The sequence below is a fragment of the Podarcis melisellensis genome, assembly GCF_964234715.1.
Source record: "Podarcis melisellensis genome assembly, chromosome: 8".
NCBI classification, from domain to species: domain Eukaryota; kingdom Metazoa; phylum Chordata; class Lepidosauria; order Squamata; family Lacertidae; genus Podarcis; species Podarcis melisellensis.
Genome location: NC_138540.1, coordinates 7,095,687 through 7,121,557, shown reverse-complemented (window position 1 = coordinate 7,121,557; position 25,871 = coordinate 7,095,687). Strand labels below are relative to the sequence as shown.

At 47.3% G+C, this 25,871-nt stretch overlaps 1 long non-coding RNA gene across 1 annotated transcript in view; it reads right to left on the bottom strand.

Moving 5' to 3' along the window:
* Positions 1-25,670, bottom strand: part of LOC309376583 — a 181,367-nt gene extending 155,697 nt beyond the window's left edge. Inside the window, exon 1 of the long non-coding RNA XR_014171243.1 lies at positions 25,280-25,670. This is a non-coding gene — a long non-coding RNA (uncharacterized lncRNA). The remainder of the gene's footprint in view (positions 1-25,279) is intronic.
* Between the last annotated feature and the right edge of the window lie 201 nt (positions 25,671-25,871).

Genomic DNA, 25,871 nt, shown 5'->3' with positions numbered 1-25,871 from the left:
TCTGAAAGGCCGGGAATTAGAGCTTCCTTGCTGAACAACCGCACCGCTAATCTGAAATGAGAATCTTGAGGGAAGTAGATCCTTTTCAAAAGGATGCTTGGAGGTGGAAGGGGGTAGATGCTGCCTCTTCCCACTTCTTCCATTAGGGGCTTAACTAAGGAGCAGTCTAAGCAGTGACAGCATTTATCTCCAGAGGCAATCAGCTTAAATGTGTCCCATTATCCAGTCACCTGCTACCGCACTCCACATCAGCCTGCTTTCAACATGCGAAGGAACGGATGCAGAGCCAGTAATTGCTTGTCTTTTCAAAGGAAGAGCAGGGAGCCAGAAGCCACCTGATGCCAGCCCCTCTCCACTGCAGGAGAAGCAGGGAAAGGCTCCATCTGGCAGCCAGGCGAGATCAGATCAGCAGGCCTCTGGATAGCAGTGCAGCCGCCAGCCAGCGAGAAGGCTGCTTGGGACTCTTGCCTTGCATCGCAGAGCCTGAGAAGCCTCCCGTGGAAGAGACCTAGATCTTTCTGGAACGCAATTAGATTGTCCCTAATAAGAGCAGTGGGTGGCGCTGTGGGTTAAACCACAGAGCCTAGGACTTGCCGATCAGTAGGTTGGCGGTTTGAATCCCCGCGATGGGGTGAGCACCCATTGCTCGGTCCCTGCTCCTGCCAACCTAGCAGTTCGAAAGCACATCAAAGTGCAAGTAGATAAATAGGTATCATTCCAGCGGGAAGGTAAATGGCGTTTCTGCACGTTGCTCTGGTTCACCAGAAGTGGCTTAGTCATGCTGACCACATGACCTGGAAGCTGTACGCCGGCTCCCTCGGCCAGTAAAGCGAGATGAGTGCCGCAACCCCGGAGTCGGCCACGACTGGACCTAATGGTCAGGGGTTCCTTTACCTTTACCTTTAATAAGAGCCATAGGGTAATAAGAACAACCTGCTGGATCTAGCCAATCATGTATGGTTACCAGATTTTTTCCCAAAGAATCCGGGGACACTTTTTTTTGTTTTCGAAAAGAGAAAAAAAAACCTGTTATTTTTTTAAAAATTAAGAAGTAATATATTCTCTTTTGTGGTCTTCTCTGTCGCACGGCCTTCCTCTGGGCCTTGGCCTGCTCTCTTGGCGCGCTAGCCACCATGGAGTAGACTCGGGTTGGGCCTGGGCTCAGGCATGCGTCCTTGCTCTCCCGGTGCTCTCCTACCTCTCGTCCTCAGTGGCGTGGCAAGGTCGGGGCTCCCCTCTTTTTCCTCCTTCCTCTCTCTCTCTCTCTCTCTCTCTCTCTCTCTCTCTCTCTCTCTCTCTCTCTCTCTCCCCCCTCTCCTATCCTCCTTCTCACTACGTCGGCCCCAGAGTGCCGCTGGGCAGTCGGCTGGGTGGCCGGGTGCTCTCGCTCCTGGCTCAATTTGGGTCACGGGGGGGGGGGGGGAGCTGTTCCCCCAGTTGACGTGGCAGATGTCCCCAATTCCCCCTTGGCAGTGGCGGTGGCAGCAGCAGTCTCAGCAGCCTGGAGCCAGCCTGGTAGTGCAGTTGGCTCTGGCTGGCTTCAGGAGCTGCTCGCTGCCAGGGCATCCGCCATTTTGCCTCACCATTAGTCCCCATATGATGTGTCTTGTGCTGTTGAACCAATCACGCAACATTCATTCCCTACTAATAAATACACTTAAAATATACATCCGGGGACATTAAATGAAATCCGGGGACGGATTTTGTCCGGGGACAGATGTGTAAATCTGGAGACTGGCCCTGGGAAACGGGGACGTCTGGTAACCATAAACCAATGGCCCTTTTAATCCAGCATGCTGTCCTCACAGATGCCCCAGTGGAAAAGCCATGAGCAGTATTCGCAGACAAGAGCCCTCTACCCTCTTGTGGTTTCCAACAGCATCACTGCCTCCAGCTGTGTGTTGGAAGAACATAGCCAGTTATGCCATGTTTCCTTTGATTGTAATCCATTTTTGATAGCACCCGACCCCATGAAGTGAGATAATTGAGGGGTGGGTGTTGGGGGGTGGGCTTACTGTAGGACCCTTCCTTCTAACATAGGTGCCATGAGGGCCGTTTTTGTACACATGACTGCCTGTGACCCAAAACCCCTGCAGGTTTAGCACACACTCAGGAACATTGATTGATTAAAGGTAAAGGTAAAGGTAAAGGTACCCCTGACCATTAGGTCCAGTCGTGGCCGACTCAGGGGTTGTGGCGCTCATCTCGCTTTATTGGCCGAGGGAGCCAGCGTACAGCTTCCGGGTCATGTGGCCAGCATGACTAAGCCGCTTCTGGCGAACCAGAGCAGCGTACGGAAACGCCGTTTACCTTCCCGCTGGAGTGGTCCCTATTTATCTACTTGCACTTTGATGTGGTTTCCAACTGCTAGGTTGGCAGGAGCAGGGACCGAGCAACGGGAGCTCACCCCGTTGCGGGGATTCGAACCACCGACCTTCTGATCGGCAAGCCCTAGGCTCTGTGGTTTAACCCACACCGCCACCCGTGCCCCTTATTGATTGATTAAGGCTCCCTTAATGGAAATGGCTAAATAATACATGCTCATTTGTCCTGTTTTAGAAAGAGGGCAGATTCTCTCCCAGTTCATTTGCCTTTTCCTGAAGGCTCTTCCCTTCCCACTTACCTGCAGGCAGACGTCTTCACTCATTCTGCAGCCCTGCTCCTTGCACATTGGGTTCCCTTCCTGCCTGCCTGCCTGATTTATCTCCCAGGCAAAGGTTTCATTTCACTTGGAGGAGGTTCAAAGTAAAGGCAGCCCTGTTACAGACTTAATTGGGCCATATTTCAACCCGAGTATATCTGTTCAATGTAGATTCCTTATCTCAGGTCCATAAAGTTTTATTAAGTGATATATCAGGGAATATACATATATGAAGTTCGAATGCAGTGTGCTGGCTAATGCCATTTCGGAAACAAGGAAGGGAGGTGAGCAGCCATCTTCCCCAGCTGGTCCATTACTCTTTCGGTAGGTCTCACTTCCTCTGGCCAGCTTCTCCCTGCCAAACCCAACCGCAGCCGCATCTGTCAGGCCTCTGCAACGCTTAAAAAATGTGGCTGCAATTTACATTTTTATTTGTAAGTCACCTTGGGGTTGATTTTCTCCTGGAAAGGTGGGAGATAAATGTCAAGGAAGAAAGGAAAGATCGCACAGAAGCTGGAGCAAGCTTGTTTTCTGTTGCTTCTGAAGGCAGGACCCAAACCAATGGATTCAGGTGGCAAGAAAGTAGATTACGAGTAAGCAGTAGGGATAACTGCCTGGCAGCAAGAGCTGTTTGACAGTGGAATGAACTCATTTGGAGGGTGGCAGATTCTCTTTCCTCGGAGGTTTTTAGTAGACGTTGGATGGTCACCTGTCAGGGATTCTTTAGTTGTGATTCCTGCATTGCAGGAATGCAGTGTGGTTCCTTCCAGCTCTGCAATTCTATGATTCTATGAAACACAGCCATATACAGTCGAAAGGAAACTGCTGGACATTATTTCTAGCCTCAAAAAGGGCAAGGAGCAAGCACCGTATTTTTCGCTCTATAAGACGCACCTAGTTTTTGGAGGAGGTAAACAAGAAAAAAAATATTCTGAACCCCAGAAGCCAGAACAGCAAGAGGGATCTGGCTTCTGGGATAGCCTCTTGCTGTTCTGCCTTCTGGAATAGCCACGCGAAGCTGCTCCCAGGCAGCGGGATGAAGGCTCCCCCTGCCCGGAAGAGGCTGTGCACGGCTAAGCTGCCCTCTGTCCCTTCCACCACCTCCTGCAAAAGCCAGCCAAGAGCCACGCACTCTTTAAAGGGAGCGTGGCTCTTATGGGCTTTTCTACGAAGTGGGAGAAGGACAGCCTGTCCTTTCCTCGGGGAAAAGCCTGCAAGAGCTGTGCTCCCTTTAAAGAGCGCGGGGAGTGTGTTTGTTGCTCTTGGGGGCTTTTCCCTGAGGAGGGAGAAGGGGCTGACGGGCCTTCGTGCGGCTAAGCCAGAAGCTAGAACAGCGAGAGGGAGTGCTCCCTCTCGCTGTTCTGGCTTCTGGCTTAGCCGCGCAGCCTGCTTTCACTCCATAAGACGCACACACATTCCCCCTTACTTTTTAGGAGGGGAAAAATGCGTCTTATAAAGCGAAATATATGGTAAATCGGCTGAGGATAGAGGGAGTTCCGTTAAGGCTCAGAGAAGGTGGAGCACCTTCGTAAATGAAGAGCGACGTGAGGCCAAGCCAGAGCTAATTGACCCGGGTTCAAATGGTATCTTTCCAAGAGTTATTAAAGAAGTCAAATGGGAAGTTGCTGACCTTCTAACAAAAATAGGTAACGTGGCCCTGTACCAGAGATCTGGAAAGGGACCAACATGACACCCGTTTTTTAAAAAAGATTAGGGAAATTGCAGAGCAGTCAATTTAACAAAGGGGTGGAAAAACCCCTTTTAAAAGCCTGTGGGGTGCATTGCCTCCTTACAACCAACCCAGGGGCTGCATGACAGCTGTGGGTGGGCCCCAAAAGTGAGTGTGGTGATGATGCATGCACACATCACATGCACGTCAGATTCAAGACCCCCAACGCCTCCCTGCCTCCCGGGTTCCCCATGCATTTTGTGTGGTCAGAGGATGTGTCAGTAAACAGATGGGCAGGTCCAGGAGGTGCCTATGGGGCCCCCAGCCTCCACCCATCAACTGCCCTTGGAGCCAGCAGTTTATTATGGCACACTGTGCCCTGATGCCCTGAACCAGGTTGGGTGGGTGGAAGTGCAAGACTTCTCAGACAGATGCTAAGAGACAACCCAGAGTGGCTCCGTGCTAAAGGTTTGCAGGCCAAAGTGCATAATAATAATAATAATAATAATAATAATAATAATAATAATAATAATTTATTTATACCCCACCCATCTGGCTGGGCTTCCCCAGCCACTCTGGGCGGCTTCCAAAAAACAATAAAATACTGTAATACATCAAACATTAAAAGCTTCCCTAACCAGGGCTGCCTTCAGATGTCTTCTGAAAGTCTGGTAGTAGTTGTTCTCTTTGACATCTGGTGGGAGGGCGTTCCACGGGGCGGGCGCCACTACCGAGAAGGCCCTCTGCCTGGTTCCCTGTAACTTGGCTTCTCGCAGTGAGGGAACCGCCAGAAGGCCCTCGGAGCTGGACCTCAGTGTCTGGGTAGAACGATGGGGGTGGAGATGCTCCTTCAGATATACTGCACCAAGGCTGTTTAGGGCTTTAAAGGTCAGCACCAACACTTTGAATTGTGCTCGGAAACGTACTGAGATTCAATGTAGGTATTTCAAGACTGGTGTTATGTGGTCTTGGCGGCCGCTCCCAGTCACCAGTCTAGCTGCTGCGTTCTGGATTAGTTGTAGTTTCTGGGTCACCTTCAAAGGTAGCCCCAAGTAGAGCGCATTGCAGTAGTCCAAGCGAGAGATAACCAGAGCATGCACCACTCTAGCGAGGCAGTCCGCAGGCAGATAGGGTCTCAGCCTGCGTACCAGATGGAGCTGGTAAACAGCTGCCCTGGACACAGATTTGACCTGTGCCTCCATGGACAGCTGTAAGTCCAAAATGACTCCCAGGCTGCGCACCTGGTCCTTCAGGGGCACAGTTACCCCATTCAGGACCAGGGAGTCCTCCACACCTGCCTTAGCTTGCAATGAATGCAGTGGAGCAAGCCTCCATCACATCTGTGGTCTTGAAAACAAGGAGTTCCTCCCAAATTTCCCCCTGAGCTTTGCCTAGCTGGTAGCGCTTCAGAACACACAACAGGGAGTACTTCTTGTTCTCTCATTTCTTATGATGGTACTCTCTACTTACCTGTCTGTATCTTATTGCACACATACAGATAACCAGTCAGTCATTTTTTTTCTTGTGAATGTAACATTCAGTGCCAGCCTTGGCTTTGTTTTTATGTGTTAGTTTCAGGAAGTTCTGTTCTGCTATTTGGGCTGTGTGGATAAAATTTAAGAGAGAGAGAGAGAGATGGATTTTACAATGGTACCTCAGGTTAAGTACTTAATTCGTTCGGGAGGGCCGTTCTTAACCTGAAACTGTTCTTAACCTGAAGCACCACTTTAGCTAATGGGGCCTCCTGCTGCCGCCACACGATTTCTGTTCTCATCCTGAAGCAAAGTTCTTAACCCGAGGTACTATTTCTGGGTTAGCAGAGTGTGTAACCTGAAGCGCATTTAACCTGAAGCGTATGCAACCCGAGGTACCACTGTATATTATATATATTCATGGATAAATAATTTTTTATTATTTATACCCTGCCCATCTGGCTGGGTTTCCCCTGCCACTCTGGGCAGCTCCCAGCAGAATATTAAAACCACAATAAAACACCAAACATTAAAAGGAAACATGGTGTTTCCTGCTTGGCAGGGGGTTGGACTCGGTGGCCCTTGTGGTCTCTTCCAACTCTATGATTCTATGATTATATGAAAAACTTCCCTAAACAGGGCTGCCTTCAGATGTCTTCTAAAAGTCAGATAGTTGTTTATTTCTTTGACATCTGATGGGAGGGCGTTCCACAGGGCGGGCACCACTACCGAGAAGGTCCTCAGGGTCCCCTTCCACATCTTCTATAATTCTATGAATACCAGTTGCTGGAAGCCACAGGAGGTGAGGAGGCTCATGGGCTCATGTCCTGCTTTCGGGCTCTCCCATGGAGCCTCCGGCTGGCCACTGTGAGAACAGGATTCTGGAGGAATGGACAGGCTCACCTTCTGTAGTTAGGTTATGTTCTCTGGCTGGCATGCCAGTCAGCCAAGGCTAGCGGACATATTTGGAAACCACGTCCCCAAACGAAACCACAGGATATTCACAGATGAGAGAAGCAAGCATGGCGAAGGGTATTAGGGGGTCTTTGGCGGCTGTGACACCTGGCAGCGAAACGACTTGCAAATCCTTGTGGCTTCTGGACCATGAAACCAACATGACAGAAGCACCCCTCGCATGTCTTTATCACTTCCAAACCAGCAGGCAGATGCTCGCTTCCTTTCCAAGCCCCCCCCACCGCCCCGTAAGTTGAGCCTCCTCCCTCTTTCGCAAGCTACCCTTCCTCCTGTTGCAAAGAATATAAATTCAACAGCTCCTTTGGCAGGCGAAGGTGGGGAGACAACCCTTCATCACACCTGGGATAGCTTTGGAGAGAAGGTTTGCCTTGTTCAGAGTAAACAAGTAAACAAGGCCAGGCGGTTGGAATGAAACTCAGGAACCTCGGTTTTCAGGTGAAAATGGTTACTATGCTGAGGATAACTTAAAACTGACATTTGTCACACCAAGAAGAATTTGAAACCCAGGGAAACCACAGTCATTGAGTCTGTTTATTTGCACATTGCAGTTATTTATTTTTTACAGATACAGTGGTACCTCGGGTTACATATGCTTCAGGTTACAGACTCCACTAACCCAGAAATAGTACCTCAGGTTAAGAACTTTGCTTCAGGATGAGAACAGGAATTGTGCTCCGGCGGCACAGCAGCAGCAGTGGGAGGCCCCATTAGCTAAAGTGGTGCTTCAGGTTAAGAACAGTTTCAGGTTAAGAACGGACCTCCCGAATGAATTAAGTACGTAACCAGAGGTACCACTGTACAGCATGTTCAACCCAGTACTGTATATATAATGCATTATAATGCAGCATTATCAATTCAGCAATTATAGTTCTCTTGAAAGATATGCTAGGTTCAAATGAGCATAAGTGTACCAGTGAGTTATTTATTATGTATAAACAATATTTATAGACCACCCACATATAATATATCCCATACCAATCACATCAGTATTACATCCATGCATTCATCTATTCCAACCTCCTGCAATACAGGAATCTCCAGTTCTCCAATCTTGAATCCCGATTCAAGTCTTCAGCAGCATCAGCTACCCCTCCCAGTTTGGTGTCATGTGCAGATTGTATAAGAACCCCCTCAATACCTCCATCCAGTTTTCACAAATAATAATTCTGGCAGCAGTTAGGAGATGTTGCATTAATTCCCTGTCCTCTATTAGTCCAGGTTCAGGTGGGTAGCTGTGCTGGTCTGACGCAGTCAATATATATATATATAATGTCCAGTAGCACCTTAAAGGTAAAGGTACTCCTGACCATTAGGTCCAGTCGCAGACAACTCTGGGTATGCGGCGTTCATCTTGCTATCTTGCTCTATAGGCCAAGGGAGCTGGCATTTTTCTGCAGACAGCTTGACAGGAGCAGGGACCAAGCAGCGGGAGCTCACCCCATCGCGGGGATTCGAACCGCCGACCTTCTGATCGGCAAGCCCAAGGCTCTGTGGTTTAATGATAAGTAATTCAGTAATTAAGTTTAATGATAAGTAATTCAGCAACTTCTCTTTCAGCAACTATGGAGAGACCTGGTCTTAATAGAGATATTATGTTCTGTTCTCATTACATATGCTAATCATCTGCATAGTATCCTTTGCTTTTTTCTGTAGGACTAATTGCAGTCGTTAACAGTTGTCAACAGGTTTACCATACCCATTGAGTCAATCACCCATCTCCTACTACCCTCCTGAGAAAAACCCCACCCCACCCTCCCACTATATATAAGGGTCTGGTGACTTCTGTTTCAGTGTATCTGAAGAAGTGTGCATGCACACGAAAGCTTATACCAAGAACAAACTTAGTTGGTCTCTAAGGTGCTACTGCACATTTTTTTTTAAAAAAAATAATAATATATATATTGACTCTATTAGTCCAGTTTCTTTAATCAATTGGAATAGTAAAATTAGAGGATCCAGGAGTAGAACGTACTCAGTTATTACTTCAATGCTCATTGCTATATCTTCCCGTTGGGCATGTCTAGAATATATTGAGGAGATTTCACCCCTCCCATACCCAAGAATCTCCTGATGATCTCTGCTGACTCTCCAGAGAGGAGGAGGCGTGTCCTGCTGTCTACTTATTCTGCCCCAGCACCACATCTGTTTGTGTGAGTGTGAGAGTCAGTCAGTCAGTGTATCGGAGAGAGAGAGAGAGAGATCGTGTATCGGAGTGAGTTAGAGATCGTGTCTAGAGATAAGGTTGCTGCTAAGAGCAGCTGCAGACTCTCAGTGTAGCATTGATTTATGCTTAGAATATTCAGCTCTGTATATAGTTTTGTATCATAGTTGTAGTTACAGAATAAAAGGAAGATATTCTACAGAGCTGCTCTCCGAGTGGTTTATACTCTGCAAGACTCTGCAAAACTCTGCTGCGCAACGACTGTATTATTGAGACAGTGAATCCGGTGCTCTCAGCTCTAAGCTGTGAGTCCACAGCACTGTGACCTGTTCCTGTGAGAAAGGTGGTCTCTGGCAGTGCTACCCAGCTCGCCTAGCCCAGTCGGGGTTGAGGTGCATGAGTCCAGTTGGTGCACTGGCTCAAGGGCGATGCTGACATATATGCCATATCCCAGCACTTGCAGCCTTAGACCTCAAAAAGGCATCTCTGGCTGTTCTGCATACCAGGCTAAAGTGTTTTGGTTCCTTACCCCAAAGCCACATAGTTCAGAGGTGGCTGCCTGGGCTGTGTAGCTGCTGCTGAGCTGTCAGTGAAGGGTGACCTGTCTAACATCCCCTTGCATAAATATCTCCCTTCAAGTGGAAAGCTTAATTACATTGCGGTTGGACTATTATAACCTGCTCCGTATGTGTCTGCTTTGAAGAGTGCTCAGGAAAAACAGCCAGCTCAAAATTCAGCAGCCAGACTTTTGACCAGGTCGGTTATGTGTGAAGGACCCAAATTTTGATTGGGATGTAATTTGCAGCCTGACCCTTGTATTAAAGGTCCGTGCTTTGGCCCAATTGACTAGAAGGATTGGGAATTTCATGTAAATGTCTACTGCAGCTGAGTTTCACCCAGGTGAGATTGTGGACCAAGGGTTTGGAAATCAAGCCTTGTGAGGAACGGTTGAGGGAGTTGGGGATGTTTGGCCTGGTGAGACAGAGAGATGTGAAATCCATCTTCAAATATCTGAAGGATATGAAAGATGGAGCAAGCTTGCTTTCTGCTGCTCCAAAGGGAAGGAGCTGAACCAATGGCTTCTGATCACAAGAAAGGAAATTCTAAACAAACATTAGGAAGAACTCTCTGAAGGTAAGAGCTGTTTGAAGAAGAGTTTGGATTTGATATCCCGCTTTATCACTACCCGAAGGAGTCTCAAAGCGGCTAACATTCTCCTTTCCCTTCCTCCTCCACAACAAACACTCTGTGAGGTGAGTGGGGCTGAGAGACTTCAGAGAAGTGTGACTGGCCCAAGGTCACCCAGCAGCTGCATGTGGAGGAGCAGGGAATCGAACCCGGTTCACCAGATTACAAGTTTGACTGTGGATCTAACTCCTCAGAAGGTGGTGGACTTCATTGGACATGTTTAAACAGTGGTTCGATGGCCAGCTGTCCAAGATTCTTTGGCGGTGGTTCCTGCATTGCCGAGGGTTGGACTAGACAACCCTTGTGAGGTACTTTCCAAAACCATTTGCCCGACAATAAATGTTGGAAATGTAAAGAAACTGAAGGTAAATTCTTTCACCTTTGGTGGACGTGCCCAAGGATCAAGGCTTTCTGGGAGATGATCTATAATGAAATGAAAAATGCATTTAAATATACCTTCATGAAGAAATAAGAGGCCTTTCTCCTGACCATGGTCGGTCAATTGGTACTAAAGAAGGATAGAACTTTTTTTATGCATGCTACAACAGCAGCAAGAATACTGATTGCGAAGTATTGGAAGACACAAGATCTACCCACCAGGGAAGAATGGCAGATGCAAGTAATGGACTACATGGAAATGGCGGAAATGACTGGCAGAATCCGAGACCAGGGAGAAAAGTTGGTGAAAGAAGATTGAAGGAAATTTAAAATTTATCTACAGAAACATTGTAAAATTTTTTGAATGTTAATGACATTGAAATGAACTGAAGGGGTTCTAGCAACAAGGTAAAAAATAAGATTGGATTGATAATAGATAAATTAATTGGATATGAATTTGCTGAACTAATTTTCAAAAGGGATACAAAAAAGGGAGATGTGAGAAAGTCAGGAAAACAAGTGAATCAAAGATGAGAAATTAAAAAGAGGGATTTTTTGTGTTTTCTTTAATGTGCTTTTTCTTTTCTTTTTTCTTTTTCTTTTTTCTTTTTTTCTAAGTTAAACTTTTGTATTTTTTGTATTTTATAACTTTATATTTTTGTGTATGTGTTTTTTCCCTTTTCCGTTTGTTGGTATTCTTAAAACTTAATAAAATATCATTAAAAAAATAAAAATAAAATTCTTTGATTCACGAATAACAGCAGTGTCTAAGGCATGGGGAATGTGAGCATTTTCATCCTCGAAGTGTTTAACAAACATTCTCAGTCTGTTTCTGGGCCAAACTGAAACAGGCCCCGATCTACACAGCTCCGCTCTGCCGCATGGCATTCTGAGGATGCAATGGGGACGGGGAATTCTCATTCTTTCACTGTCATCACCACCAGAGAACAGATTTAAGGGGAAAGAAGTGAATAATTTGAATCTCCATTATATGCAAAGCAGCTAATTTTGCATTAATTATGTTAGGGTACAATTAAGCATTTAATTTCCTAGCTATTAAAGCCTACATTATTTATTAATAATTATAGATCATTACCTGATAATGTTCATTTGGCAGCTTGGGGACTGAATAATTCATATACTCTGACAGGCTTTGTTTCCCCCATAAAAATTGCATCTAATCTTGCTCTCCTCCTGGGTGATCATTTATGTTGAAAGCCAAGGGGGACAAGGCCAGATTTTGGGCAGTTTATCGCTCCACATGGAAGAGAGACCCTGGCATACAGTCTCACCTAGAGAGGCCTCTCCTCTCCCTCCTAGTCTCAATTGCAAGGCATGTGTGGTTAACCTGGGAAGTCAAAGAATCATAGATCTGTTGAGCTGGAAGGGAGCCCAAGGGTCATCCAAACCAACCCCCTGCAAGTCCTGGCTGTTCGGGTATTTTTTTTTGTCTGCAATGTGGTGTGTAGAGATGGCACCTTGTAGGGAAGCAACAGGCAGGGGCACAGGTGGTTGATCTTTCTCTTGAGTGGAGCTTGCCCCTGTGATTGAGCCCATTCCTAGCCTGCTTGCCTTCTCAGCTTATATCTTAGGGAAGATTCTGGAGCAGATCATTAAGCAAACAGTCTGTGAGCACCTAGAAAGGAATGCTGTGATTACCAACAGTCAGCATGGATTTCTGAAAAATAAGTCATGTCAGACGAACCTGATCTCATTTTTTGACAGAATTACAAGCCTGGTAGATGAAGGGAACGCAGTGGATGTAGCCTACCTTGATTTCAGCAAGGCATTTGACAAGGTGCCCCATGATATTCTTGTAAAGAAGCTGGTAAAATGCGGTCTTGACTATACTACCACTCAGTGGATTTGTAACTGGCTGCCTGACCGAACCCAAAGGGTGCTCATCAATGGTTCCTCTTCATCCTAGAGAAGAATGACTAGTGGGGTGCCACAGGGTTCTGTCTTGGGCGCGGTCTTATTCAACATCTTTATCAACGACTTGGATGATGGACTCAAGGGCATCCTGATCAAATTTGCAGATGACACCAAACTGGGAGGGGTGGCTAACACCCCAGAGGACAGGATCACACTTCAAAACGACCTTGACAGATTAGAGAACTGGGCCAAAACAAACAAGATGAATTTTAACAGGGAGAAATGTAAAGTATTGCACTTGGGCAAAAAAAATGAGAGGCACAAATACAAGATGGGTGACACCTGGCTTGAGAGCAGTACATGTGAAAAGGATCTAGGAGTCTTGGTGGACCACAAACTTGACATGAGCCAACAGTGTGATGCGGCAGCTAAAAAAGCCAGTGCAATTCTGGGCTGCGTCAATAGGAGTATAGCATCTAGATCAAGGGAAGTAATAGTGCCACTGTATTCTGCTCTGGTCAGACCTCACCTGGAGTACTGTGTCCAGTTCTGGGCACCACAGTTCAAGAAGGACACTGACAAACTGGAACGTGTCCAGAGGAGGGCAACCAAAATGGTCAAAGGCCTGGAAACGTTGCCTTATGAGGAACGGCTAAGGGAGCTGGGCATGTTTAGCCTGGAGAAGAGGAGGTTAAGAGGTGATATGATAGCCATGTTCAAATATATAAAAGGAAGTCACATAGAGGAGGGAGAAATGTTGTTTTCTGCTGCTCCAGAGAAGCGGACACGGAGCAATGGATCCAAACTACAAGAAAGAAGATTCCACCTAAACATTAGGAAGAACTTCCTGACAGTAAGAGCTGTTTGACAGTGGAATTTGCTGCCAAGGAGTGTGGTGGAGTCTCCTTCTTTGGAGGTCTTTAAGCAGAGGCTTGACAACCATATGTCAGGAGTGCTCTGATGGTGTTTCCTGCTTGGCAGGGGGTTGGACACGATGGCCCTTGTGGTCTCTTCCAACTCTATGATTCTATGATTCTATATAGTGTGTTTATTTCTCCACAACAGGAATTCAAAATATATTAAGGCTCTTTTTTAGGAAGGGGGCTTAAACTGTCCAAACAGCAAGAACAAAATTAAAGCCAGCAATATCTGGAACAAAACAAGCCTCCAAACCAGGCTTCCTCAACCTCAGCCCTCCAGATGTTTTGAGACTACAATTCCCATCATCCATGACCATTGGTCCTGCTAGCTAGGGATCATGGGAGTTGTAGGCCAAAAACATCTGGAGGGCTGAGGTTGAGGAAGCCTGATCCAAACGTTAATATCCACTGCCATCATAGCCAAAAAACGTCAGTATTGTAGAGTTGAAAAAGGTTCAGACAAGGGCAACCCAAACGCTCACCCGAATGGAGCAACTCCCCTATGAAGAACGGTTGCAGCGTTTGAGACTTTTTAATTTAGAAAAGGGTTGAGTAAGAGGTGACAGGATCAGAGTTTGCAAAATCATGGATGGTGCCACGACTGGCTGGATGAGGAAGAGTAGCAGAATCTACCCAACCAAGGACCCCTCAGGGAAGATGCAGGGGAAGAGGATTTTGAACCCAGTGATTGGTAGCATGGGCATGGGGGAGACGGGACAGGACACAGGGGCGGTTTCCCCAGGTGCAAAATTTCAACACCTGGTGCTGCCTCAATACAGCTGTATGCTTCCGTTGCTGGGCTCCGTTGAAAATGGTGAACCAGGACGAGACCTCTCAAGAGAGCCGGCATGGTGTAGTGGTTAAGAGCAGTGGACTCGTAATCTGGTGAACCGGGTTCGATTCCCCGCTCCTCCACATGCAGCTGCTGGGTGACCTTGGGCTAGTCACACTTCTCTGAAGTCTCTCAGCCCCACTCACCTCACAGAGTCTTGTTGTGGGGGAGGAAGGGAAAGGAGAATGTTAGCCGCTTTGAGACTCCTTAGGGTAGTGATAAAGCAGGATATCAAATCCAAACTCTTCTCAAGACAATGGAACGACTCTTCATTTCTGATCTCTGTCTCTGCCAATTCATACTCCATATATGTGAAATTAAGATTTATTTATTTTTGCCCTAACAAGCATCACTTTACACTTGTTTCCATGGAACTGCCTTTGCCATTTTACGACCCCTTTACTCGGTTTGGAGAGGCACTTTTTCTTTTAATGATTCTGAACAATTTTGTGCCATCAGCAAACTTGGTCACTTGCTTGTCCCTGCCTGCTAGAGGGATAGCCAGACTTCAAGCCAACCTTGACACGGGAGCAGGGGGGGGGAGAGAGAGAATCCCCCCACCGAAAGTCATTCCTTGGCACCCAATTGCTCAAGGCAGTTGGAAATGAATGCTCGGAGTCACGAAATGATCCCATAGACGTTTATGAGGGAGTTAGAAATTCAATCCGTGAAAATTACCGTACACAAAAATCATTTCCTACCATCAATGTCACAGGTTAGATTGAGTCATACTAGTTAAACTATGAAATGAAATAAGTCATTTTTAATCATAAGCACGGTTCAACGCATTCCTAGGCAAGAGCAGGCAGAAATATTCTCAGCAGCCTCGGCTGAAACGAGGCAGGAGGGGAAAAAATCAGCGATACAATGCTGTCTTCCCAGCTATATTTTGCCCTGCCCTAGTGGCTACGTAGGGACGCGGGTGGCGCTGTGGGTTAAACCACAGAGCCTAGGACTTGCCGATCAGAAGGTCAGCAGTTCGAATCCCCGGGACGGGGTGAGCTCCTGTTGCTTGGTCCGTGCTCCTGCCAACCTAGCAGTTCGAAAGCACGTCAAAGTGCAAGTGGATAAATAGGTACTGCCCTGGTGGGAAGGTAAACGGCGTTTTCGTGCGCTGCTCTGGTTCGCCAGAAGCGGCTTAGTCATGCTGGCCACATGACCCAGAAACTGTACGCCGGCTCCCTCGGCCAATAAAGCGAGATGAGCGTCGCAACCCCAGAGTCGGCCACGACTGGACCTAATGGTCAGGGGTCCCTTTACCTTTACTAGTGGCTGCGTAAGAACATAAGAAAACTCTGCAGGATTAGGCCTGTGGCCCACCTAGTCCAGCATCCTGTTCTCACAATGGCTAATCACATGCCCCAGGGTGAAGCCCACAAACAGGATCTGGGTGCCACAGCAACTCCCCCCAACTCATGGTCTCTAGTAACTGATGTTCAGAGGTATAGTTTGCCTCTGACTTGGAATGGGGGAGAGAACACATGAATCCTACATGAATTTGTCTTCAGACCCCTTTAAAGCCATCCAATTCCATCAGCTCTGTGGGAAGAAGGACGCCCTTTGGCCAGTCCTTGTAGGATGTAACATAAGCAGTCAAGTACAACACTTCCTGTTTGTTTGTTTTTAAAATATTTTTTATTAGGAATTTCATCAAGACGTTTTATCAAAAAACACATCATCCTTATAATAATAATAATAATTTATTATTTATACCCCGCCCACCTGGCTGGGTTTCCCCAGCCATTTTGGGCGGCTTCCAACAAAACACTAAAATACAATAACCTATTAAACATTAAAAGCTTCCCTAAACAGGGCTGCCTTCAGATGTCTTCTAAAGGTTTGGTAGTTATTTTTCTCTTTGACATCTGATGAGAGGGCGTTCCACAGGTCAGGTGCCACTACCGAGAAGGCCCTCTGCCTGGTTTCCTGTAACTTGGCTTCTCGTAGCGAGGGAACCGCCAGAAGGCTCTCGGCGCTGGACCTCAGTGTCCGGGCATTGTCCGGGAATCCTTAATTACCCCCCCTATTTCCCCCTCCCCATGAAGTAACCCACCCTCCCCTCCCCACCGACTTCCCTCAACTGCTCTCTCTGGTTTATCAACAAATGTTATTCTCTGTTACAAAATTGTGTAGATCCTTAATTTGTCTGTATAGCTATTGTCCATAGAAAGTTTGTGAGTGTTTATTCAAAGCCTGCCAAGGAGTCCAGTTCACTTTGCTGTTTCTTTAAGTACTTTGTAAAAGGTTCCCATTCATCTTTAAAGTCACTGTTATCCTTGTCCTGTAGTTTATGTGTCAATTTTGCCAATTCTGCGTAGTCCATCACTTTCTCTTGCCATAGTTCTTCCTGTTTTCCCCAGAGTGGGGTGTTACTCCAGCCAGTTGAACTCCCTGTCACACCTGGTCTGGAGCATTCTCCCCCTGCATGTGACCAGGTAAATGGGCGTGACCCTGGGAGACCCCATAAAAGGGGCTGGTCACACAGCCATCCCCCCTTCCTCTTCATGCCATGCTCTCCCGATACTGATGTATTTTGCTGTCTGCTGGCTCTCAGCCACCAGCACACGGGCTCATTCCCATATGGAATGAACTCAAACCCTCTTCTGTAACTCTAAGCTAAAGTCTGCCTTCAGGGATCCAACTGTGAACTGAATGTGAGTAAACTTCTTGTTATACTTTTAAAAGAAGCTTCTTGTGTCTTTATTCTTTTTAGGAGGGATAAAAGGGGTCTCTCCAGGAACTGAACCCAATCTGAACAAAGCCAGATTGGATTGCTTAAGTAAAGAGATTCAAACGAATTTACCAAATAGTTTCCTGCTATACCGTATTTTTCGCTCTATAACACGCACCCGACCATAACACACACGTAGTTTTTAGAGGAGGAAAATCCGTAGGCATGCCACCCGCAGGCATTCCCTCCATAACACGCACAGACATTTCCCCTTACTTTTTAGGAATAAAAAAAGTGAGTGCTATATGCAAAAAATACGGTATATTTGGGAATGCACTCTGCTGCTGACTCACAAACATGAGTAAGGAAGGATACTGTTAAATCAATATATCCTGTCCTAGTATCTGCAACATTCCCACAGCTTCGGTGGGTGGCTTTGGGTCCTGGAAAGAAAAGAGGAGGAACTCTTCTCTCTATCCACTTTTGCTACACCATGCAAAATTATATATTCATCTGTCATTGTCAGGTGTGCGTGCAGGATCCAGGCCCTGTGACCAATAGGACTTTGAAGGACTGGGGCCTTCCTAAGTTTGTTCTGAAGAGGCAAGGCATGGCCTCACAGGTGAGGCCGATTGGTAACTCACAGCACCTGGTGGCAAGAGCTGGAAGGGATATAAAGTCAGCATTTCCCTTAGACTCTTTGCCACAGCAACACGTTCCCTGCCTTGCTGCGCTTGGTTCCTTGACTCCTTGCTCCCTTCGTGACTTCTTGCTTCTTGATCCTCGGACCCTTGACTTCGTGACTCCTTGCTTCCTGACCCTCGGACCCTTGGCTTCTTGACTCCCAGCTCTCTGACCCTCGGACTCTTGGCTTCCCGACTCCTGGCTTCTGGACTCCCGTTCCTGCTCCCACCCCACCATTTTGCCCCCGGGCCCAACATCCCCAGCTGGGACTTCGATCGCCCGTGAACCGGACCATGACAGTCATGTCCTTTCTACCAGGTCACTTACAAACAAGCTGAAAAGCACCGGTCTCAATACCAGTCCTTGGGGGACCCCACTTCCATTGGAGGTTTTTAAACAGAGGTTGGAAGACCATCAGTCAGGGATTTCTTAGCTGTGATTCCTGCATTGCAGGGGGTTGGACTAGATGACCCTTGGGTCCCTTCCAGCTCTACAGTTCTATGCTTCTAACTCTAGGTTGGGACTAGAAGGGTCTGGCTTTTAAGGTTAATTATGCATGTATTTTTCAACTAGGCTTCATGTGGTGTAAATGATAAACAAACACTAAAAAATCTGTCTGTGCTGATGGCTACAAGCAGCAAAATGATCTTTCAAGATCAAATATTTATTTCAGAATCCCTGGAGCCTCTCCTCTCAGCATAAAAGCCGGCGAGCAATTTCTCCTAGGGAGGGGAACGCATTCATCTTTGACTGATTGGGATGTGCGTAGACAAATGAGCCTGGTCTACTTCATGGGGCAGCAAAGAAGGACGTGGTCCTGATAAGACCCCCAGATGCATAATTGAGAGGATTAGGAAACTGCCTGAGTAGCAGGGAATCATTTTGTTGCATCTCTTGACACGAATCAGCGAGGTGGAGGGCTCTGTATCCGCCTGAGCAATTTCTCTTGTAAACCTGACATCCTGCACAAGGCAACCTCTTGGTATCAGGGAACAGGGAGAGGAGAGGGGTCGCCCCAGCAGGCATGAAGATAAGTGAGGTTAACATGAATCAACAGTGTGATGCAGCAGCAAAACAAAGCTCATGCAATTCTAGGCTGCATCAATGAACATCTAGTGTCCAGATCAAGGGAAGACATTTGTTGTTGTTGTTTAGTCGTTTAGTCGTGTCCGACTCTTCGTGACCCCATGGACCAGAGCACGCCAGGCCCTCCTGTCTTCCACTGCCTCCCGCAGTTTGGTCAAACTCATGCTGGTGGCTTCGCGAACACTATCCAACCATCTCGTCCTCTGTCGTCCCCTTCTCCTTGTGCCCTCCATCTTTCCCAACATCAGGGTCTTTTCCAGGGAGTCTTCTCTTCTCATGAGGTGGCCAAAGTATTGGAGCCTCAGCTTCAGGATCTGTCCTTCCAGTGAGCACTCAGGGCTGATTTCCTTAAGAATGGATAGGTTTGTTCTTCTTGCAGTCCATGGGACTCTCAGGAGTCTCCTCCAGCACCATAATTCAAAAGCATCAATTCTTCAGCAATCAGCCTTCTTTATGGTCCAGCTCTCACTTCCAGACATAGCACCGTTCTATTAAGATTGGGCCAGACCCCACCTGGAATTCTATATCCGGTATTGGGCACCACAGTTAAAGAAGGATATTGTCAAGTTGGAAGGTGTGAAGAGGAGGGCAACCAAGAGGATCAAGGGCCTGGAATCTGAGCCTTATGACAAATGGTTGAGGATGGGTTGTGGATGGGAATTGTTCAGTCTGGAGAAGAGAAGAGGTGATTTGATACCCATCTTCAAATATCAGAAGGGCTGTCTCATGGAAGACAGAGCAAATTTGTTTTCTGCTTCTTCAGGGGGGAGGACTCAAACCAACGTATTCAAATGACAAGGAAGGAGATTCCAACTAAACATGAGGAAGAATTTTCTGACGGGAAGAGGTCCATTAGACAGTGGAAGAGACAACCTTTGAAGATGATGGAGGAGCTTGTATGGCCACCTGTCAGGGATTCTTTAGTTGCAATTCCTGCAATGTAGGAAGTTGGACTAGATGACCCTTGGAGTCACAGAATTGTAGAGTTGGAAAGGGACCCCAAAATCATCTCACTATACAACACACAACCTTTTGCATGGGTGTCCCTTTCCCATTAGGGACGCAGGTGGCGCTGTGGGTTAAATCACAGAGCCTAGGACTTGCCGATCAGAAAGTCAGCAGTTTGAATCCCTGCGACGGGGTGAGCTCCCGTTGCTCGGTCCCTGCTCCTGCCAGCCTAGCAGTTCGAAAGCATGGAGTGCAAGTAGATACAATAGGTACCACTCCAGCGGGAAGGTAAACGGTGTTTCCGTGCGCTGCTCTGGTTTGCCAGAAGTGGCTTAGTCCTGCTGGCCACATGATCCGGAAGCTGTACGCCGGCTCCCTCGGCCAATAAAGCGAGATGAGTGCCACAACCCCAGAGTCGGCCACGACTGGACCTAATGGTCAGGGGCCCCTTTACCTTTACCCTTTCCCATGACCCACTACTGCATGACTCTCACTTTTAAGCAATGATTGAAAAGTCCTCATGGATGGCAAATCTGAACTCCTGATGGGGAGAAGTTACCCTTTCCATTCGCTTTTTTTAGACACAACCTGTAAGAATGCATTATGTAAATGTTGGGTTGCGTTTGAAATTACAAGTCTCCAGTTGGTGGCCAGCAGTATTCAGTGAGACTGTTTTGGGGGAGAAGAAAGTTTCCTTACATCCTGTACTAGCGGATTGTGAAATTCACTTCTGATTGGCTAGCTGGGTCCCTCATTGGATAGAAGAAGTGGTCTGATGTGGGGCAGGAAATTCCATGCCACCCACATCTGATTGGTTGAGGAATAGGCTGGCTGGAACATGGAGGCCAGCTCTGCCACCATAGATGTGCGGAGACTGAGAAGTACGCAATGAGGGAAGAAGTCAGAAGCTGAGGAAGATGGAATATGGTCTAGAGGCAATTGAAGATAAAAATGTGAGAATAGCCTGCTGGATCAGGTCAGTGGTGCATCCTGTCCGGCATCGTGGCCAATCAGATGCTCCAATGGGAATACCTGAAGCACCTGCTAGAGCTGCCCTGTGTCTGGAATTTCCCGGACATAGCCTGGATTCGTCCTCCGAAAACTGCCCCGGCTCAATTTTTGAAAATTGTTTCAGATTTCCAGGAAAACCTAGCAGCTGCAGTTTCCAGAAACTGGTATTCAGAAGCTCTGTTGCCTCCAGCTGTGGAGGCAGAGCCCAGCCATCCTGGCTAGTAGCCATTGATAGCCCTCTCCTCCATGAATTTGCCCAACCCACTTTTAAAGCCCTCTAAGCTGGTGGCCCTGCTCGGCATAGTTCATAGGTTCTCTGAGTTATTCAAGCCCCTTCTCCACGGCAAGGCAGTGATCCATGAAGGTGATGCTTTTGAATTCTGGTGCTGGAGGAGACTCTTGAGAGTCCCATGGACTGCAAGAAGATCAAACCTCTCCATTCTGAAGGAAATCAGCCCCGAGTGCTCACTGGAAGGACAGATCCTGAGGCTGAGGCTCCAATACTTTGGCCACCTCATGAGAAGAGAAGACTTCCTGGAAAAGACCCTGATGTTGGGAAAGATGGAGGGCACAAGGAGAAGGGGACGACAGAAGACCAGATGGTTGGACAGTGTTCTCGAAGCTACCAGCATGAGTCTGTCCAAACTGCGGGAGGCAGTGGAAGACAGGAGTGCCTGTCGTGCTCTGGTCCATGGGGTCACGAAGAGTTGGACACGACTAAACGACTAAACAACAACAAGCTGGTGGCCATCATCAATACCTCCTGCAGGAGTGAGTTCCAAAGTTTAACTATGTGCTGCATGAAGAAGATCTTCATTTTTCTGGTCCTGAATCTTTCAATATTCATTTTCATTGGAGGTCCATGAGTTCTGGTGTTATCATCCTGATGTCCTCCCCAGGGCCATCTTTAGCAGATGTGGCGCTGGGGTGCAAATATCCGCCCAGCGCCCCCAAATTACTACGGATAGTGGGGGGTGGGCAAAGCTGTGCACTGCCAGCCATGTGCGGGGGGGGGGGCAACTCTCCCCCATGTTGCTGTGATCCCCGCAGAGGCTTGGAAGGGAAGCTGCGTGCCTGCCAGCCTTATGGTTGGTGGGGCACAGCTGGCAGACATGCAGGGAAAGGGGAGGCCGCTGGCAAAGCTCCCTCACTTGCTGGGGCATCCCTGAGAGGCCGGCGCCCTGGCGTGATGCACCACTAAGCCCTATGGGAAATATGGCTTTGATCCTCCCTTCTCCAGCCCCAACGCAGGTGGGCTGCCTTGGAGACTGCCCTGAACAGCTGCAGCCACTCAGGCTGATGGTCTCAGCAGGGCCTAGTCCTGATGAAAATAACTTCCCAGAGACGACATCCTCTTAGAGGCAGCTGCTTTTACAAGGACTGAGGGCAGGGGGGCTGATGTTAACCAGTATCTCTCTGCACTCCCCACGACTGCCTCTTTCCGGCTTCCTCCTGGAAGCACAAAAAAACTGAAAGAGTCACTGTTTTCCCAATTTCGCAGTGCCGTTCTCCAGCTAATGAATGGATACAGAAATGCATATATTCGTGTAGAGTGTGCACGAAAATACAGTATTCATATATTAGTGAAAATGGTGTATAAAATGCATTCTATTAGGGAGCAGCGCATTAGAAATGGGTATGTTAGGAGAAAGGCTGATGAATCTTCATGAGGACTTATATTTGTGTTTGTGTTCTCAAACAGGTGTGGTCATTCGGGGAACTGATCTTCAGATTGGAAAAAGTGGAGGGAGGGGATGAGAAATGGAGAGGAATGGATATTGCCCTCTCTTTCCATCCTTCTCACCTGTACACCTACCTAGTGAGGTGAGGCAGGTGGTGGCCAAAGATAGGTGGTGCCTTCCCTTGTGAAATGCCCTCCTCAGAGTGTCCTGGGGACCCAACAGTCTTATTCATAAGTAACAAAAAGAAGTTTTACTCACGTTCAGGCAGAGAACAGTGTGATCCCTGAAGGCAGGTTTTAGGCTTAAAGTTACAAATATGTACAAACAGGTTTACCCCCTGTGGGGGGTAGGGCAGGAGTCAGCAACCTTTTTCAGCCATGGGCCGGTCCACCATCCTTCAGACCCTGTGGGGGGCCGGACTATATTTTGGGGAAAAAAATATGAACGGATTCCTATGCTCCACAAATAACCCAGAGATGCATTTTAAATAAAAGGACACATTCTACTCATGTAAAAACACGCTGATTTCTGGACCATCCATGGGCTGGATTGAGAAGGCGATTGGGCCTGATCTGGCCCTAGGTTGCCTACCCCTGACCTACGGATTGCAGTGCAGTCCAGGTGAAGCAGGAAGCAGGCGGGACGGGGGAAAAAGGAGGTGGCTACGTGACTTGGCCTTTTACCAGGTCTGCAAGGGTCACATGCAAAGGAAGGATGCTCCAGACCAGGTATAACAGGAAGTTCAACTGGCTGGACCAACATTCCCCTGCATGTCCACTCTAGGCAAACAGGAAGTGTTGTACTTGACTGCTCCAGTGGATTACATCCCACAATGAATAGATGCTAGGAGAGGATATATTTATTAGATATTATCCTTCTTTCTTCATGTTTGTGAGTTCATCAGAGTGCATCCCTTTGCAGCTTAAAAGGAAAGTTTAGATAGGCTAGTTTTAAGCTTTTAGTTTAAGTAATCCAGGATGCTTTACAGCAGAGTGGGTTCTCCTGGTATATTTCCCCCTTTTCTCCTCATTGAAACAATAATCACACAAACTGTTATGTACTGAAGTTCTCGCCCTGCAGCAGGGGGATACTGTAGATAGTTTTCACTCAGGTCCACATATGCAAATAAGGGATTGAAAGTGATGTTCAGTGATTGGATAGTTTCAGAAAGTTGTTACAGTTATGTTGTACTCGAGCTCTATATAAGCAGGCTGGCTGAACCCTTCAGTTCAGCTCTGTTCTAGCCTGTGAACAAGAGCTGTTTGAAGAATCGCTGTGTCATCTGATATGTTCACCCACAACTTAACACAAACAGTCTTGTAAAAGGTAAAAAAAAATTTACTCAGGGGTTCTGTTGCAGAATAACAGATATGGCAGTTCTGTTCAGGCAGGCTTAAAATGGTAATTCAATTACAAAGTCTGGCTTAAGACGGTGTCTGAGCAATGGAGCTCAGACACGCAGATTGCTGATGAGATAGAGTGAAGAGTGAAGAGAGGCAAAAAAGATGATGTGCTCACACAGGTTAGGGGAATATATATATTGCAATGCTCTCCCCCTGTCAGGGCACAGTGGAAGTGTCTCTCGGTGTTCTCTCTACCAAATTTACATGCAAACTCTGTGAACTTCAGCTCCTATCATGTGCCTCTGTGTGGGCTGAACTTGCGTGAGTTGAATCCAAGTAAGGAGGAGAGCTGAGGAGCTCTTTCTGTGCTGACTGTGCTTGGAAAGAGAAGAAAGCTTTTAAGCTCTCCGTCTTGCTTGGAGTGCAAGGCTCACTTAGTGCTCTGGTCCTGGGACAAAATCAGGGAAGTCAGGTGGCCCGGCAAGATCTTGCAGTGAACATCCCTAGCCGCCCAGAACCCACCCACTCAGTGGGCCTTGCCTGCTAAGCAAGGCAGAGGGCTTAAAAGCTCTCTTCATGGCTTGCGTTATCCAGCACAAAAGAGCTTTTAAGCTCTGTGCCTTGCTTAGCAGGCAAGAGCTGCTCAGCTTGTGGGCTCTGGAAGTATGGGGGTGAAATATACTCGGAGTCAAGAGTGGATTTCTTGCTCTTTATTCAACTCATAGTGGTGAGGAGGAATGAAATTTCCCCACTGCTTTATATGCATTATTTACATAATGGGCTGCATGTGATTGGCTAATTCCGGGTTTCTCCTGAAGGCCAATCAGGTTGTGGATTCACTTCCACCTGAAGCTGGATTGGGTGGCTCCTGCGGACCAATCACACTGCTGCATTGTTCCAGGACCAATCAGACTGCTGCATTCTGAATCCTATTGTTCTAGGACCAATCAGACTGCTGCATTCTGAATCCTATTGTTCTAGGACCAATCAGACTGCTGCATTCTGAATCCTATTGTTCTAGGACCAATCAGACTGCTGCATTCTGAATCCTATTGTTCTAGGACCAACCAGACTGCTGCATTTTGGATCCTATTCAACTCAGTACATAACAGGGGGATTTTCTCTCCCCCCACTCACCTGCTAGCCACAGGTGCGTCTCCAAAGGTTTGTGTAGACATGATTTTCTTGTAAGCACAGAAGCCGTGGAACGGAAGCCCTGCATGAGATGTGATTGAACTGTACTTCCTTGTAGGTACTGCCTTGGACATTTTCCAGTTGCTCGGAGCAGCTCTGGGGCTGCGCAGTAAGCCACAACAACAACAACATCTGTTTAAAATGCTTCTAGGAAGTGACCGTATGGTCATAATATGTCATTTCTTCCTGGGAAGTTGTATGGGGGTAGCGGGAATTGCTGCTGTGACATATTTCCCCCCATTCACTTATTATATAAATACCCCCTGGCCTCTGTTATAAACAAAAATCTGCCCTTTTTTCCTTTATGGGGTATCCAAGAGCCCATATAGTCCTTATGTTGGTTCCCTATTGGTAGGAGAAAATAACAGAGGCCAACCAGAGAATATTGAGAAGCAAAGCAGCTAGTAAGCTTGATCTTTATTGATCTGTTGCAACAGGGTCCTCACTCACCACACATAGGAGGGAGGAGGAACCCAGAACAAAAGTGTGCCTGCCCTTATATAGACATTTAAAATTCCCTCCCTGGAGTCCAAGACCACCCCCAGATACATCATACCTACATCACAGAAAGGGCGGTCTACAGCAGAAATCTGAGTGCTTTGTTTACCTCCTGTCTGCCAGGTTACCTGTTTAATGGTCACTTGATTGGATTGCCGGGGAAGCCTGGCCAGTCTTTTTAATGATAAATACTTAGTTCCTGAACCAGGTCACAGGCTCACACCCTATTCATATATTAAATGTGCCCTTAAGATGGGATTTGTGAAGGAAAAGACAATGGGGAGGCTTTTCCATTTTCCTTTGCCCTTGCAGAGAAAACATTTGGTCAGTTTGGGAATCAAAAATGGTTTCAGGTCGGTCTTCCTGTGCTGATCTATGTACGTGCTTGGTTGGTACACTTATGAACATTTAACATATATCTAAGACCTCAAAATTCCTATCACACCACCTCAGAAGTAAAGCAAGCATCTTACCCATGGAAATTTCACCAAATTTCTCTCTTGCCTTTTTAAATTTCCAGATGCAATTTCTGTAGCCCTAACATCTGGAGGGCACCAGGATGGCAAAGACTGGAAGAGGCACCTCCAATCCCCCCAGTCCTCAGTTCCTAAGCCTTGATGCAGCAATTCTGGGCTGCATCAAT